This window comes from Ranitomeya variabilis, chromosome 1, assembly GCF_051348905.1.
Source record: "Ranitomeya variabilis isolate aRanVar5 chromosome 1, aRanVar5.hap1, whole genome shotgun sequence".
NCBI lineage: Eukaryota > Metazoa > Chordata > Amphibia > Anura > Dendrobatidae > Ranitomeya > Ranitomeya variabilis.
The window spans coordinates 458,503,351-458,518,183 of record NC_135232.1 but is presented as its reverse complement, the minus strand read 5'-3'; the positions used below and the strand labels follow the sequence as shown (position 1 = coordinate 458,518,183).

The window sequence follows — 14,833 nt, the reverse complement described above, 5'->3', positions numbered from 1 at the left end:
TACAAATTTCTACTTTTTTTTTTTCACAAAAAAACAAGCTATGCTTGTTTGGTGTCTGCACCCTCGTACTGACCTGGAGAATCATAAAGCCGGGTCAGTTTTACCGTATAGTGAACTTGAAAATTGAAAAAGAGGGATTTTTGTGTACTCACCGTAAAATCCTTTTCTCTGAGCCATTCATTGGGGGACACAGACCGTGGGTGTTATGCTGCTTGCCACTAGGAGGACACTAAGTGATACAAAGAAAGTTAGCTCCTCCCCTGCAGTATACACCCTCCTGCTGGCTCTCAGCTAACCAGTTTGGTGCAAAAGCAGTAGGAGATCAATAACAACATATGAGCTTACAGCATGTCATATTATATATGAGAGTATAGCATGTCAGATTATAAAACAAGCATAAGCTAATACCAGGGTGGGAGCTGTGTCCCCCAATGAATGGCTCGGAGAAAAGGATTTTACGGTGAGTACACAAAAATCCCTCTTTCTCCTTCGCCTCATTGGGGGACACAGACCGTGGGACATCCCAAAGCAGTCCCTGGGTGGGGACAACATCAGATCAGGCCCTGTGTAACCGCTACTTACAAGTGCGCCACCGCGGCCTGCAGAGTCCGCCTGCCCAGACTCCCATCTGTGGAAGTGTGGGAATTATAGTGCTTCAAGAATGCATATGGACTGGATGAATCCACAAGCTTGCAGGCATGTCTTGTTGACGCCTGGTGCCTAGAACCCACGATAGACAGGGAGATAGGCTGACATCTAACACGGAAGGACTCCTGGATGGTGAAAGGAATCCACCAGGCTAACATGGCAGATGAAACGGCTAAACCCTTCCTGTAAACGTCAGGAAGCCTTCCTCTTACCGTCAGGAAGCCTGTTGTGAATAGCACTTGTGTTAGTTCTGCCCTTGGGCTCCCTCTGGTGGTTGCAGGTGGAACTGCGGATGGCAGCTGTTCCCACTGATCGCTCTTGCTTGCTCTATATAATCTGGCTCTGGACATCAGTCTATGCCAGCTGTCAATGTTATAAGAGCGGCTTAGTTTGCTCTTGGATATCCTATTGCTTGTCCTGTTCAGCAAAAGATAAGTTGCTTAGTTCTTTCCATGTGCTTGGAATTATTGTTCCGCTTATGTTATGTATTTTTGTCCAGCATTGTCACCATGATCTTTTGACTAGCTGGTAGCTCTGAGATGCAGATTTTGCCCCTCCACGCCGTTAGTCGGTGTGGAGGTTACATTTTGTAAAACTCTGCGTGGATTTTAGGGTTTTGTACTGACTGCACAGTATACCTTTTCTATTCTGGTCTATTTAGATTAGTCGGGCTTCCTTTGCTAAATCTAGTTTCATTCCTATGTATGTCTCTTCCTCTCCGCTAACAGTCATTATATGTGGGGGGCTACCTCTACTTTGTGGGAATTTCTCTGAGGCAAGAGAGCTTTCCTTTTCCTCTGATAGGGGTAGTTAGTCCTTAGGCTGTGAAGAGACGCCTAGGCCTAATAGGAGCGTTCCACGGCCATTTTTAGTTGTGGTGTTAGGATCAGGGTTGCAGTCAGTAAAGTTACCACTTCTCAGAGCTTGTCTATTTTGGTTTAATCATCAGTCCATCCTGTGTGTTATTTCACTACCTGAGCGTTCAGTGTGCCTCCTTACCTACCAGGTCCATTTGGTGTTACACCTTACCATCAGATCATAACAGTACAGCTGGCCAAAACAGACAAATGTGTTGTATTCATCACAAAAGAAGGAAGAAAGAAGAAGAAAGATTTTGAGTTTTTTTTTTTTTTTTGGGTGTGTTCAGTTTTGCTTGGTACTTTTTTTTTTTCTCTCTCTCTCTTCCTCTTAAAATCTGGGTAATTCTGGACTCTGGTGTTTTCATGGAGGTTCAGGGTTTGTCCTTGCGGGTGGATCAACTCGCTGCAAGAGTGCAGAGTATCCAGGATTTTGTTGTTCAGACTCCTATGGTGGAGCCGAGAATTCCTATTCCTGAATTGTTTTCTGGGGATAGATCTAAATTTGTGAACTTTAGGAATAATTGCAAATTGTTTTTTGCTTTGAGACCTCGCTCCTCTGGTGATCCCATTCAGCAAGTGAAGATTGTAATTTCTTTGCTGCGTGGTGATGCGCAAGATTGGGCATTTTCACTTGAGCAAGGAAACCCTGCATTAAGTAATGTGGATGCATTTTTTCAAGCGCTTGGATTGCTGTATGATGAACCCAGTTCTGTTGATCAGGCAGAGAAAGCCTTGCTGGCTTTGTGCCAGGGTCAGAAAGAAGTGGAATCATATTGCCAGAAATTCAGAAAGTGGTCTGTGCTCACAAGTTGGAATGAGGAGGCTCTGGCAGCAATCTTCAGAAAGGGTCTTTCTGAGGCCATTAGGGATGTTATGGTGGGATTCCCCACGCCTGCTGGGTTGAGTGACTCAATGTCTTTGGCCATTCAGATTGGTCGACGCTTGCGTGAGCGCAAGGGGGTGCACGATATGGCGGTGCCATCAGGGCCGAGTCCTGAGCCTATACAATGTGATAGAATTTTGACACGAGCAGAACGGCAGAAATTCAGACGTCAGAATGGGCTGTGTTTTTACTGTGGTGACTTTGCTCATGCTATTTCTGATTGCCCTAAGCGTACCAGGAGGGTTGCTAAGTCTGTCGCCATTAGTACTATACAGCCTAAGTTTCTCTTGTCTATTACTCTGATTTACTCATTGTCATCCTTCTCCGTAATGGCATTTGTGGATTCAGGAGCGGCCCTGAGTTTAATGGACTTAGAATTTGCCAGACGCTGTGGTTTTTCCCTGGAGCCTTTGAAGGATCCTATTCCCTTAAGGGGGATTGATGCTACACCATTGGCCAGGAATAAACCTCAGTATTGGACACAGTTGACCATGTGTATGACTCCAGCACATCAGGAAAATATTCGTTTTTTGGTTTTGCATAATTTGCATGATAATGTGGTGCTGGGTTTTCCATGGCTACAGACACATAACCCTGTGCTGGATTGGAAATCTATGATGGTGACCAGTAGGGGTTGTCAAGGAATACATAGTGATGTTCCTTTAATGTCAATTTCTTCTTCCTCTTCTTCTGAAGTACTTGAATTTTTGTCAGATTTCCAGGAGGTTTTTGAGGAGCCTAAGTCCAGTTTTCTACCTCCTCATAGGGACTGTGATTGTGCTATTGATTTAATTCCTGGCTGTAAGTTTCCTAAGGGCCGACTTTTTAATCTGTCTGTGCCTGAGCATGCCGCTATGCGGAGTTATGTAAAGGAATCTTTGGAGAAGGGACATATTCGTCCATCTTCGTCACCACTGGGAGCGGGGTTCTTTTTTGTTGCCAAGAAAGATGGCTCCCTGAGACCCTGTATAGATTATCGTCTTTTCAATAAGATCACGGTCAAATTCCAGTACCCATTGCCTCTGTTTTCTGATCTGTTTGCTCGGATTAAGGGGGCTAGTTGGTTTACTAAGATTGACCTACGTGGGGCGTATAATCTTGTTCGCATTAAGCAAGGTGATGAATGGAAAACAGCATTTAATACGCCTGAGGGCCATTTTGAGTATCTTGTGATGCCATTCGGGCTCTCTAATGCCCCATCTGTGTTTCAGTCCTTTATGCATGATATTTTCCGGAAGTATCTGGATAAATTTATGATTGTATATTTGGATGATATTTTGGTTTTTTCTGATGACTGGGATTCTCATGTGAAGCAGGTCAGGATGGTTTTTCAAGTCCTTCGTGCTAATGCGTTGTTTGTAAAGGGGTCTAAGTGCCTCTTTGGAGTTCAGAAAATTTCATTTTTGGGTTTTATTTTTTCTCCCTCGGCTATTGAAATGGACCCTGTTAAGGTCCAGGCTATTCATGATTGGACTCAGCCTACCTCGGTGAAGAGCCTTCAGAAATTTCTGGGCTTTGCTAATTTTTATCGCCGCTTCATTGCTAATTTTTCTAGTGTGGTTAAACCTTTGACTGATCTGACGAAGAAAGGTGTGGATGTTATGAATTGGTCCTCTGCGGCTGTGGAGGCCTTTCAGGAGCTTAAACGTCGTTTTACTTCTGCCCCTGTGTTGTGCCAACCAGATGTTTCTCTCCCTTTTCAGGTTGAGGTTGATGCTTCTGAAATCGGGGCTGGGGCCGTTCTGTCTCAGAGAACTTCTGATGGATCTTTGTTGAAACCTTGTGCTTTCTTTTCTAGAAAGTTTTCGCCTGCGGAGCGCAATTATGATGTCGGCAATCGTGAATTGTTGGCTATGAAGTGGGCATTTGAGGAGTGGCGGCATTGGCTTGCGGGAGCTAAGCATCGTGTTGTGGTCTTGACCGATCATAAGAATTTTATTTACCTCGAGAATGCTAAGAGGTTGAATCCTAGACAGGCTCGTTGGTCTTTGTTTTTCTCTCGCTTTGATTTTGTGGTCTCGTATCTTCCGGGATCTAAGAATGTAAAGGCGGATGCCCTTTCTAGGAGTTTTGTGCCTGTTTCTCCTGAGGTTCTTGAGCCGGCTGGTATTCTCAAGGAGGGGGTTATTCTTTCTGCCATCTCCCCTGACTTGCGGCGGGAGCTTCACAAATTTCAGGCGGATAAACCTGATCGTTGTCCAGTGGGGAAATTGTTTGTTCCGGACAGATGGATTAATAAGGTAATTTCTGAAGTTCACTGTTCAGTGTTGGCTGGTCATCCTGGGATTTTTGGTACTAGAGATTTGATTGCTAGGTCGTTTTGGTGGCCTTCTTTGTCGCGTGATGTGCGTGCTTTTGTGCAGTCCTGTGGGGTTTGTGCTCGGGCTAAGCCTTGCTGTTCTCGTGCTAGTGGGTTGCTTTTGCCCCTGCCTATCCCTGAGAGGCCCTGGACGCATATTTCCATGGATTTTATTTCGGATCTTCCTGTTTCCCAGAGGATGTCTGTTATCTGGGTGGTTTGTGATCGGTTTTCTAAGATGGTTCATTTGGTACCTTTGCCTAAGTTGCCTTCATCTTCTGATTTGGTTTCTTTGTTTTTTTCAGCATGTGGTTCGTTTGCATGGCATTCCGGAGAATATTGTGTCTGACAGAGGTTCTCAGTTCCTTTCCAGATTTTGGCGGTCCTTTTGTGTTAGAATGGGTATTGATTTATCTTTTTCTTCGGCGTTTCACCCTCAGACAAATGGCCAAACGGAGCGAACTAATCAGACTTTGGAAACCTACTTGAGATGTTTTGTGTCTGCTGATCAGGATGATTGGGTTTCTTTCTTGCCATTGGCTGAGTTCGCCCTTAATAATCGGGCTAGTTCTGCTACCTTGGTTTCACCTTTCTTTTGCAACTTTGGTTTTCATCCTCATTTTTCTTCAGGGCAGGTTGAGTCTTCTGACTGTCCGGGGGTGGATTCGGTGGTGGACAGGTTGCAGCAGATTTGGACTCATGTGGTGGACAATTTGACGTTGTCTCAAGAGAAGGCTCAGCGTTTTGCTAACCGTCGTCGGTGTGTTGGTCCCCGGCTTCGCGTTGGAGATTTGGTCTGGTTGTCTTCTCGTCATGTCCCCATGAAGGTTTCCTCCCCTAAGTTCAAGCCTCGATTTATAGGTCCTTATAAGATCTCTGAAATTATTAATCCCGTGTCTTTCCGTTTGGCTCTTCCAGAGTCTTTTTCTATTCATAATGTATTTCATAGATCTTTGTTGCGGAGATATGTGGCGCCTTTGGTTCCTTCTGTTGATCCTCCGGCTCCGGTGTTGGTTGAGGGGGAGCTGGAGTATGTGGTGGAGAAGATTTTGGATTCTCGTTTTTCGAGGCGGAAGCTTCAGTATCTGGTCAAGTGGAAGGGTTATGGCCAGGAGGATAATTCTTGGGTTTTTGCCTCTGATGTTCATGCTGCCGAGTTGGTTCGTGCTTTTCATCTGGCGCATCCTGGTCAGCCTGGGGATCCTGGTGAGGCTTCGGTGACTCCTCCTCAAGGGGGGGGTACTGTTGTGAATAGCACTTGTGTTAGTTCTGCCCTTGGGCTCCCTCTGGTGGTTGCAGGTGGAACTGCGGATGGCAGCTGTTCCCACTGATCGCTCTTGCTTGCTCTATATAATCTGGCTCTGGACATCAGTCCATGCCAGCTGTCGATGTTATAGGAGCGGCTCAGTTTGCTCTTGGATATCCTATTGCTTGTCCTGTTCAGCAAAAGATAAGTTGCTTAGTTCTTTCCATGTGCTTGGAATTATTGTTCCGCTTATGTTATGTATTTTCGTCCAGCATTGTCACCATGATCTTTTGACTAGCTGGTAGCTCTGAGATGCAGATTTTGCCCCTCAACGCCGTTAGTCGGTGTGGAGGTTACATTTTGTAAAACTCTGCGTGGATTTTAGGGTTTTGTACTGACTGCACAGTATACCTTTTCTTTTCTGGTCTATTTAGATTAGTCGGGCCTCCTTTGCTAAATCTAGTTTCATTCCTATGTATGTCTCTTCCTCTCCGCTAACAGTCACTATAAGTGGGGGGCTACCTCTACTTTGTGGGAATTTCTCTGAGGCAAGAGAGCTTTCCTTTAACTCTGATAGGGTTAGTTAGTCCTTAGGCTGTGAAGAGACGCCTAGGCCTAATAGGAGCGTTCCACGGCCATTTCTAGTTGTGGTGTTAGGATCAGGGTTGCAGTCAGTAAAGTTACCACTTCTCAGAGCTTGTCTATTTTGGTTTAATCATCAGTCCATCCTGTGTGCTATTTCACTACCTGAGCGTTCAGTGTGCCTCCTTACCTACCAGGTCAATTTGGTGTTACACCTTACCATCAGATCATAACAGAAGCCCCAGATACAGTCTCCAACCTTCGGAAGGACGCCGTCCTCGAGACGTACCTACTCAGAGCACTCACTTCATCTGGAATATGGGGAACTCATTCCATTTTGTGGACTGGTGCCAAAAGAGATGAGGGAAGAACTATGCCCCCATAACAGTGGTAATACAATACCACCTTGGTAACCAGGGACGGGGATGGCCTGAGGACAACCTTGCCTTGAAGGAAATAAGGGAAAAAAGTCTGAAAAGACCGAGCAGTTAGCACCGAAGATTCGTCAGGATGAGGATATCGCAGAGAAAAAAGGGACGACCTTCCCCGATAGTAAGGTCTGTCCGGATCAAAAAAGAGTCTACTGTAAGACTGGGTCCAATGATCTAACGGTATGCGATAGGGAAGATAGGGACGAACTACGTGTGAAAACTCCCTGCGAGAAAGTCCTTACTTGCAGTTTTGTTGCAGAAAGGCGGAAAGCTACCAGCTCCGCAAGCAAAAAAACTGACGTGGTCAGTGTGGATTTCCGAGGATCACTGGCAGACCTTTCTGCTTCTGAAAAGCTTTCAGAAGTAATGGAAGGGGAGCTATGGAAACTGGTACCACGGAAGAACCAGAGCCTGCAGTGCAATGGCTCTTGGATCTCGAGGCCAAATCACGAACTCGAGTACACATGCGATTAGTCTGGACGCCATCCGAACTACAACTGGAGAGCTCCAGTGAAGGCAGGTCTGATGGAAGACTTCCGGGTGAAGTTCCCACTCACTTGAGGCGAAACCCTGACGGCTGAATATGTTCGCCGCCCAGAGTTATACTCCTGGGATATGTACTGCCGAGATCACCGAGTGATAGATCTCAGCCCATCAGAGAATGTGAGGTACCTCGGCCATGGCACCTGAACGTGGGTACCTGCTAGATGATTGACGTATGGCACAGCCGTGGCATTGTCCAATTGAATTCAGATGGGTTGACCTGCCAGAAGGCAGTGGACCTACTGTAGGACTACCGTTCAGATCTCCAGAGCAATGACCGGGAGAAGAGGACTGGCATTGGTAGGTACTAGTAACCATTGAACCGGGAGAAAGTCTCTGAGCTCCTTCTTCATCCAGGGCCTATCGTCTGAAAGTCTGTTTGACTTGCTGAAAACGAGCAGAGCGAAGGAAACTGCTTCCATTGTTGTCACCATTTTTCCTCAGAACCCTCCCAGCAAATCGAATGAAATGAGGGGATGAGTGATCAAGTGTGGAGCTCCCTGCTGAAGGACCATGACCTTGGCTGCAGGGAGAATTACCATCCTTCTGGAAGAGTACTGGATCATCCTCAAAAGGATATCTGCTGGGCTGGAAATGAGGAGAAGTTGTCTAAGTCTAGCCGCCAGCCCGGGTGAGAGGGTATCGCAAGTGATATAGACAAGTTAGTGTAGTCCTAGAAGGGCGGCTAGACAGTCGGCCAAACAGGGCAGGACGACCACGCCTCTAGGGTGCAGGAGGAACATGACAGCCACCATGAGCCTTGCGAACACTCTGGGTGCGGTAGCAAGGCCGAAGACAAGATCGTGACTTGAAAATGCTGCTCACCAATGGAAAAGCGAAGGAATTTTTAAAAAGGGTAAGCATCCCGAATGTCGATGGATGCCAGAAACTCCACCTTTTTCTGTTGAAGTAATGGCTGAGCGGAGGAACTCCGCTTGAAGGAGAACCTTGTGAAAGGTTGTTAGAAGTTTGAGGTCCATGATCGGTCCTACTTCTTGTTCCCTTTTTGGAACCAAGATCCCTTAGATCTAGACTGTCCTGGACAACCCTTCCACTGCTAGTCGGGGCTGTAGGCACGTACGATCCTTTGTTAGTCTCCCGCTCAAAAGATTTGATTGACCAGTCATGCTGTCTTCAGGAATGGGTTACTGGTGTGAATCAAAGTAGTTAAGGTCTCCAGCCAGGAGACCATTGCTCTAGCAATCCATTCGGCGGCTAGGGAGGGTAGAGCGCTGGACCCGAAGCCTCAAAACGGAATGAACCAGATTTGCTATCTGACAGACCGTGGCATTTTCAACTGATGACACATCGGGCACGGATACCGGTAGGTAAACCACAGGAGATTGTATCCGGTTAATCTGCCAAGTGGCAGAATGCGCGGCTGTATCCAGCAGGTCATAGTCTCTTGCCATCGCCGCTCTCTTTTGACGGTGCAGAGTTAAAAATTAGGAACTCTTGATCCACATCCTCTTAACAGGGAAGTGGAGAGGGATCATCCACCTTCTTGCATCTTCTTTTAAATAGTGGTGATGCAGAGGGGAGTGCTCAGGCGCCCGAAAAAGGTGCCTCTGTACATCCACAGAGTCCAGGTCTCCGGGTGGAAAGGACAGGTTGTCTGGCGTTAGGCCTGGATGCAGAAGAGGATACATGGAGGCGACACTCCGTGTGCCCGTCTGTTGATGGTGTGGGGAGATCGGTGCCCTTTAAAGGGCCTGTCGCCCTTAAAAATCAGACCAGGCATGGCATCCCACGTAGAGGCTTCTGTCCAGTGAATCGCATATCCGGAAAGGATGGCAAATGCTCTACGAGGGAGATTAGTCTCCTTATGAGGGACACTGCACAGTCTAGAGCAGGACCGGAGTCCTCGTCAATGTACAGAGATTGGATGATGATATAAATAGGCGAGTTCATCCTTTACGGAAGCTCTGGCAAGTCCAGGTCCTAGAAAATATCCGATCCGTGTTCAGAGTCTTGTTCTCGGCAAATCCTTGGAGAGAGATCATGAAATGAAAACTTCCGTTTTCTAGATGCATGTACGTTTCTAGAATACTTGTGGCCCCTGCTAGCCAATGGATCCCATGTAGGAGAAGGACCATGTATATCGGTCCTGCGAGCACTCCGAGCCACGGAGGGATCACGGAGGGTTTCAATCTCTTGGTCAGAAAAACCATGGGTTGTGGCAGTGATGAAGCCTTTAAGACCAGGGAATGCTGGTCATGCGCCTGTAGATAAAATCTCGCAGAGAGCGAGAAGCGCCAATTCGGGGGGCGGAGCCACAGGCACGACGTGGGCGAAGCCTCGAGACTTCCATGAATAGGCCCAAGCCGGGGCCTAAATTTCTGCAGCCGGTGCCAGCGTAGAAGTGAGGGGCATCCAGGCGAAAAGCGCCAGGAAAACGGGCAGAGCCGCCTTAGGGCGCCATAGTGCGCTTCCGGGGTGCGGCCTACACATCGGCCGAAGCCGGGGGCTAAATTTTTGCAGCCAGCCGGAGCGTTACCTCAGGGAGGTGGGCCACAGGGAAGCCTGAGACTGCCTGTGAATATCCCACTGCAGAAGCCCATCGCTGGCAGGATCCACTCACCATCGGTGCGGGTCCCAGCATGGAGCCGCCGCGGATGTTGGGTATTGCAGCGTGGACGGTGCAGGGATAGAGAGCTAAACCTCAATCCAGTCCCTTTGTTAGGGAAGTGGAGAGGAACCGTCCACCCCCTTGTGCCATCCGCTTTCACAGTGGTGGGACAGTGGGGGCTGCTCGGACGCCATAGAGAGGGGCCTCTGTGCATCCACGGAGTTCAGTCCCCGGGTGGACAGGGCCAGTTGTCCGGCATTAGGCCTGGCTCCAGGAGAGGATACCTGGAGGCGACACTCCATGTGGTCGCCTGCTGCTGGTGTGGGGAGAAAGGGGCCGTGAAGGGACAGTCGCCCCAGTAGTGAGCTGGGTGGGGCTCCAGCGTTTGGCGGGGACTTCAACTGCGGCCTAGTCCAGCTGAAAAAGCCGGGGACTAAATTTATGGAGCCTGCCGGTGGAGCGCGTCGGCGGGCCGCGACGTAGCGCCGAATGATTGCTGCTGACGTCCGGCCAGCGGCACCTCTCCCCAGGGTCCAGGCCGCACCTTCCACGCAGACAGCGTGAGGAAGGAAACTACTCACCACCACCGAGCAGAGATGCAGCCTCTATTGCGAGGGAATAAGCTCAATTGATCCTCCCTTTGCTGGGGAATGGAGAGTCTCTGTCCATCTTCATATGTGCCTGCCGCAGGGAACTTACGGCTGTGCCTGCCACAGGGGACTTACGGATGCGCCTGCCGCAGGGGGCTTACAGCTACTGTGGGGACTACATGACGCCAACAGGTGAGGGCTTAATTGCGGAGGAGCCCGGGAGATGCACATAAGAGGTATACTCTATGTGCTCGCCATCTTACAGGGGGGAGATCGGGACCGTATAGGAACCGTCGCAGGAAAGGTACGGGGAGGTACACTCACCGTGCTTGCCTGTTGATGGTTCGGGGGAGAGCGGACCCTAGAAAGGAACCCGTCGCCCCCTTCACTCCGTTAATTAAAAAATAAAAATTTACAGAAAAAAAAAAGTGTTGGGGTCTGAAAACAGACCCAAGTGCCTCCTACAGACACTAAGCAAGAACTGGTTAGCTGAGAACCAGCAGGAGGGTGTATACTGCAGGGGAGGAGCTAACTTTCTTTGTATCACTTAGCGTCAGCCTCCTAGTGGCAAGCAGCATAACACCCACGGTCTGTGTCCCCCAATGAGGCAAAGGAGAAAAACAAATTGTAAAATTGCATTGTTTTTTTACAATTTCAACGCAGCTGGAATTCTTTCCCACTCTCCAGTCCACTGCATGATAAAATGGAGTCATTCAAAAGTGCAACTCGTCCAGCAAAAAAACAAGTCCCCGTCCGCGGCCATGTGGATGAAAAAATAAAATTATGGCTGTTGGGAGAAGGGGATGGAAAAACGAAAAATTGCCCAGGGGTGAAGTGGTTAATGTCAATTTTGCCTTTGAAGAGGCAAATATACATTAAAGCGACTTCAGCGATGACCCATTGGCAGCAATAAAGATTGAAGTGCAGTTTGCAGGATGGTTGAGGTGAAGACCACCATGAAGTCTCATTGAGAAGTTCTTTCCAAAGAGCAAAATGATAGACGAGGATATTCTGTACCAGGAGAGACCCCGATGGATGAACCGTGTAAGCTGTGCTCTCAAACATCTTTTTATTATTATTATTTATTTATATAGCACCATTGATTCCATGGTGCTGTACATGAGAATGGGTTAAGGTACCTTCACACTAAGCGACGCTGCAGCGATACAGACAACGATGCCGATCGCTGCAGCGTCGCTGTTTGGTCGCTGGAGAGCTGTCACACAGACAGCTCTCCAGCGACCAACAATGCCGAGGTCCCCGGGTAACCAGGGTAAACATCGGGTTACTAAGCGCGGCCCTGCGCTTAGCAACCCGATATTTACCCTGGTTACCAGTGTAAAACATCACTGGTATCGTTGCTTTTGGTGTCAAACACGACGATACACGCCGGTCTGACGACCAAATAAAGTTCTGAACTTTATTCAACGACCAGCGATATCACAGCAGGATCCTGATCGCTGCTGCCTGTCACACTCAACGATATCGCTAGCCAGGACGCTGCAACGTCACGGATCGCTAGCGATATCGTTTAGTGTGAAGGTACCATTACATACAAGTCACTTACAGTAATCAAACTAACAATGACAGACTGATACAGAGGGGTAAGGACCCTTCCCTTGCGGGTTTACCTTCTACAGGATGGTGGGGAAGGAGACAATAGGTTGAGGGTTGCAGGAGATCCGGTGTTGGTGAGGCGGTAGCTTCGGTAGTGGTGAGGAGGCAGCAGGGTCAGTGCAGGCTGTAGGCTTTCCTGAAGAGATGGGTTTTCAGGTTCCGCCTGAAGGATCCGAATGTGGTTGATAGTCGGACGTGTTGGGGCAGAGAATTCCAGAGGATGGGGGATATTCGGGAGAAGTCTTGGAGGCGATTGGATGAGGAGCAAATAAGTGTGGAGGAGAGAAGGAGGTCTTGGGAGGACCGGAGATTACGTGAGGGAAGATATCGGGAGATTAGTTCAGAGATATATGGAGGAGACAGGTTATGGATGGCTTTGTAGGTCAGTATTAGTAATTTGAACTGAATACGCTGAGGGAATGGGAGCCAGTGAAGAGATTTGCAGAGGGGGGGAAGCGGAGGAGTAGCGAGTAGAGAGATGAATTAGTCGGGCAGCAGAGTTAAGGATGGACTGGAGGGGTGCAAGGGTGTTAGCAGGGAGGCCACAGAAAAGGATGTTGCAGGCGGGAGATGATGAGGGCATGCACAAGCATTTTAGTAGATTGACGGTTGAGGAAGGGACGGATTCTGGAGATATTTTTGAGCTGGAGGCGACAGGAGGTGGACAGAGCTTGGATTTGCGGGTTGAAGGACAGGGTAGAGTCAAAGGTTACTCCGAGGCAGCGGACTTCCGGTACGGGGGAAAGCATGATGTCATTGATTGCGATAGATAGGTCAGGTAAGGAAGATCTACATCTTATGTCCCTTTTTCACAGAGGGGTCTTGCCATCCGCACTATTCTCTATACTGGACGGCCCCAGTAACCTCCTCACTCCGGTCGTACAGATGGCATCTCCGCTGGAATAAGCGGTCGATTACCCCCCTGGCCGCGGCCATTATGATCAGTGAGGCTCTCAGCAATCTGACATTTATGACCTAGCATGTGTGGTGTCAGACACAGGAAGCCTAAGATGAAGGTGTTGTTTTTCTTACCTCTGTTTTCCTTTGGGAAGACGTAGAACAGGTCTGGACTGATCACGGTCAGGACGCGCGCAGGCAGCGCTCTATTCACAGGCAAATCCACGGATAACCAGCTTTGTGCCGCGGAGACCCCTGACAAACGATGAGAAGCAGAATATGATGCAAATACCAAAGAGCAACTACAAAGACTAGAGTTGAGCGACTTTTACTTTTTTAGGATCGAGTCGGGTTTCGCGAAATCCGACTTTGTTAAAAGTCGGGTCGGGTGAAATCGGCCGATTATTGCGAAAAGTCGGGGGCCAACTGAAACACGAAACCCAATGCAAGTCAATGGGGAAGCAAAGTCGGCAGTGAGTGGAGAACAGGATAACACCTACAGTGCCCATTTTAATGCCAAAAACATCAATTCTTGTTACTTAAGCTTGTCAATCTTAATTTACCTTATAATAATAGTTAGGCATTGAAAATTGGGGGTCATTTGGCTAAAGTTGTGGGGGGTAGGGCTGGTTCAAGTTTTTCGTGGGCCCAGGAAACGCGGACTACGTCACGGCGGTGGAGCAGGGAGAGGTAAGTATTTCAACTTTGCAAGTGCTGTGATCCTGAGCAAGCAGGGGGGGCCCTCGTTCGCATTGGCACTGGCACAGGGCCCCTCTTAAGTACGGCGGTGTGTTTGACGGCGGGGGTGCCTCCCACCGGCAGAGACACTTTGGCGTACTATGAGGAGCCCTGTGCCAGTGACATCGCTATCGAGTATGCCCCCCCCCACCTGATGAAGGAACCTGCACTTTCATCTGCACCTTCCTCTTTGTCCCCGTGTAAGGTGGTATAGTATGCGGGAAGGGGAACCAGACTTTCAGCAGGGTCAGATACTGGCTGTGTAAAGTGCAAGCGGAATGTAGTGGTCTGGGTCAATGTACCAGCAGACTCATCTAGCAGTGGCTGGGCAATGGGCAGGATGAGGAGGAAACACAGATATAGGCCCAAAGAATAAAGTAGGCTAAATGCAGTTCAAAATTGGTAACAGGACTAAACAGGCGGCATTGCTTTGTTCAGTGGAGGAAAACTGTAATGAGTGGCAGACACAGTTAGTAGGCCCAACCAAACAGTAGGCCAAATGCAGCTTAATATGTGATATAGGCTGAAAGCCTGAAACTTGAAGCTCAGCTTTGTTCATTGGGGGAGAACAACAAGCAGCAGCAGACACCGTTAGTAGGCCCAACCAAACAAGTAGGCCAAATGCAGTTTAATATGTGATATAGGCTGAAAATAGAAGCTCAGCTTTGTTCAGTGGAGGAGTACAACAAGCAGCGGCAGACACCGTTAGTAGGCCCAACCAATCAAGTAGGCCAAATGCAGTTTAATATTTGATATAGGTTGTAAGCCTGAAAATTGAAGCTCAGCTTTGTTCAGTGGAGGAGAACAACAAGCAGCGGCAGACACCGTTAGTAGGCCCAACCAAACAAGTAGGCCAAATGCAGTTTAATATTTGATATAGGTTGTAAGCCTGAAAATTGAAGCTCAGCTTTGTTCAGTGGAGGAGAACAA

The 14,833-nt window shown here is 48.4% G+C and overlaps 1 protein-coding gene across 1 annotated transcript in view; it reads right to left on the bottom strand.

Moving 5' to 3' along the window:
* LOC143764624 (tudor domain-containing protein 1-like) overlaps window positions 1-13,374 on the bottom strand; it is a 51,055-nt gene extending 37,681 nt beyond the window's left edge. Inside the window, exon 1 of the mRNA XM_077250404.1 lies at window positions 13,301-13,374. The gene's annotated coding sequence lies outside the window, so the exon portion shown is untranslated. The remainder of the gene's footprint in view (window positions 1-13,300) is intronic.
* Window positions 13,375-14,833: the final 1,459 nt, after the last annotated feature.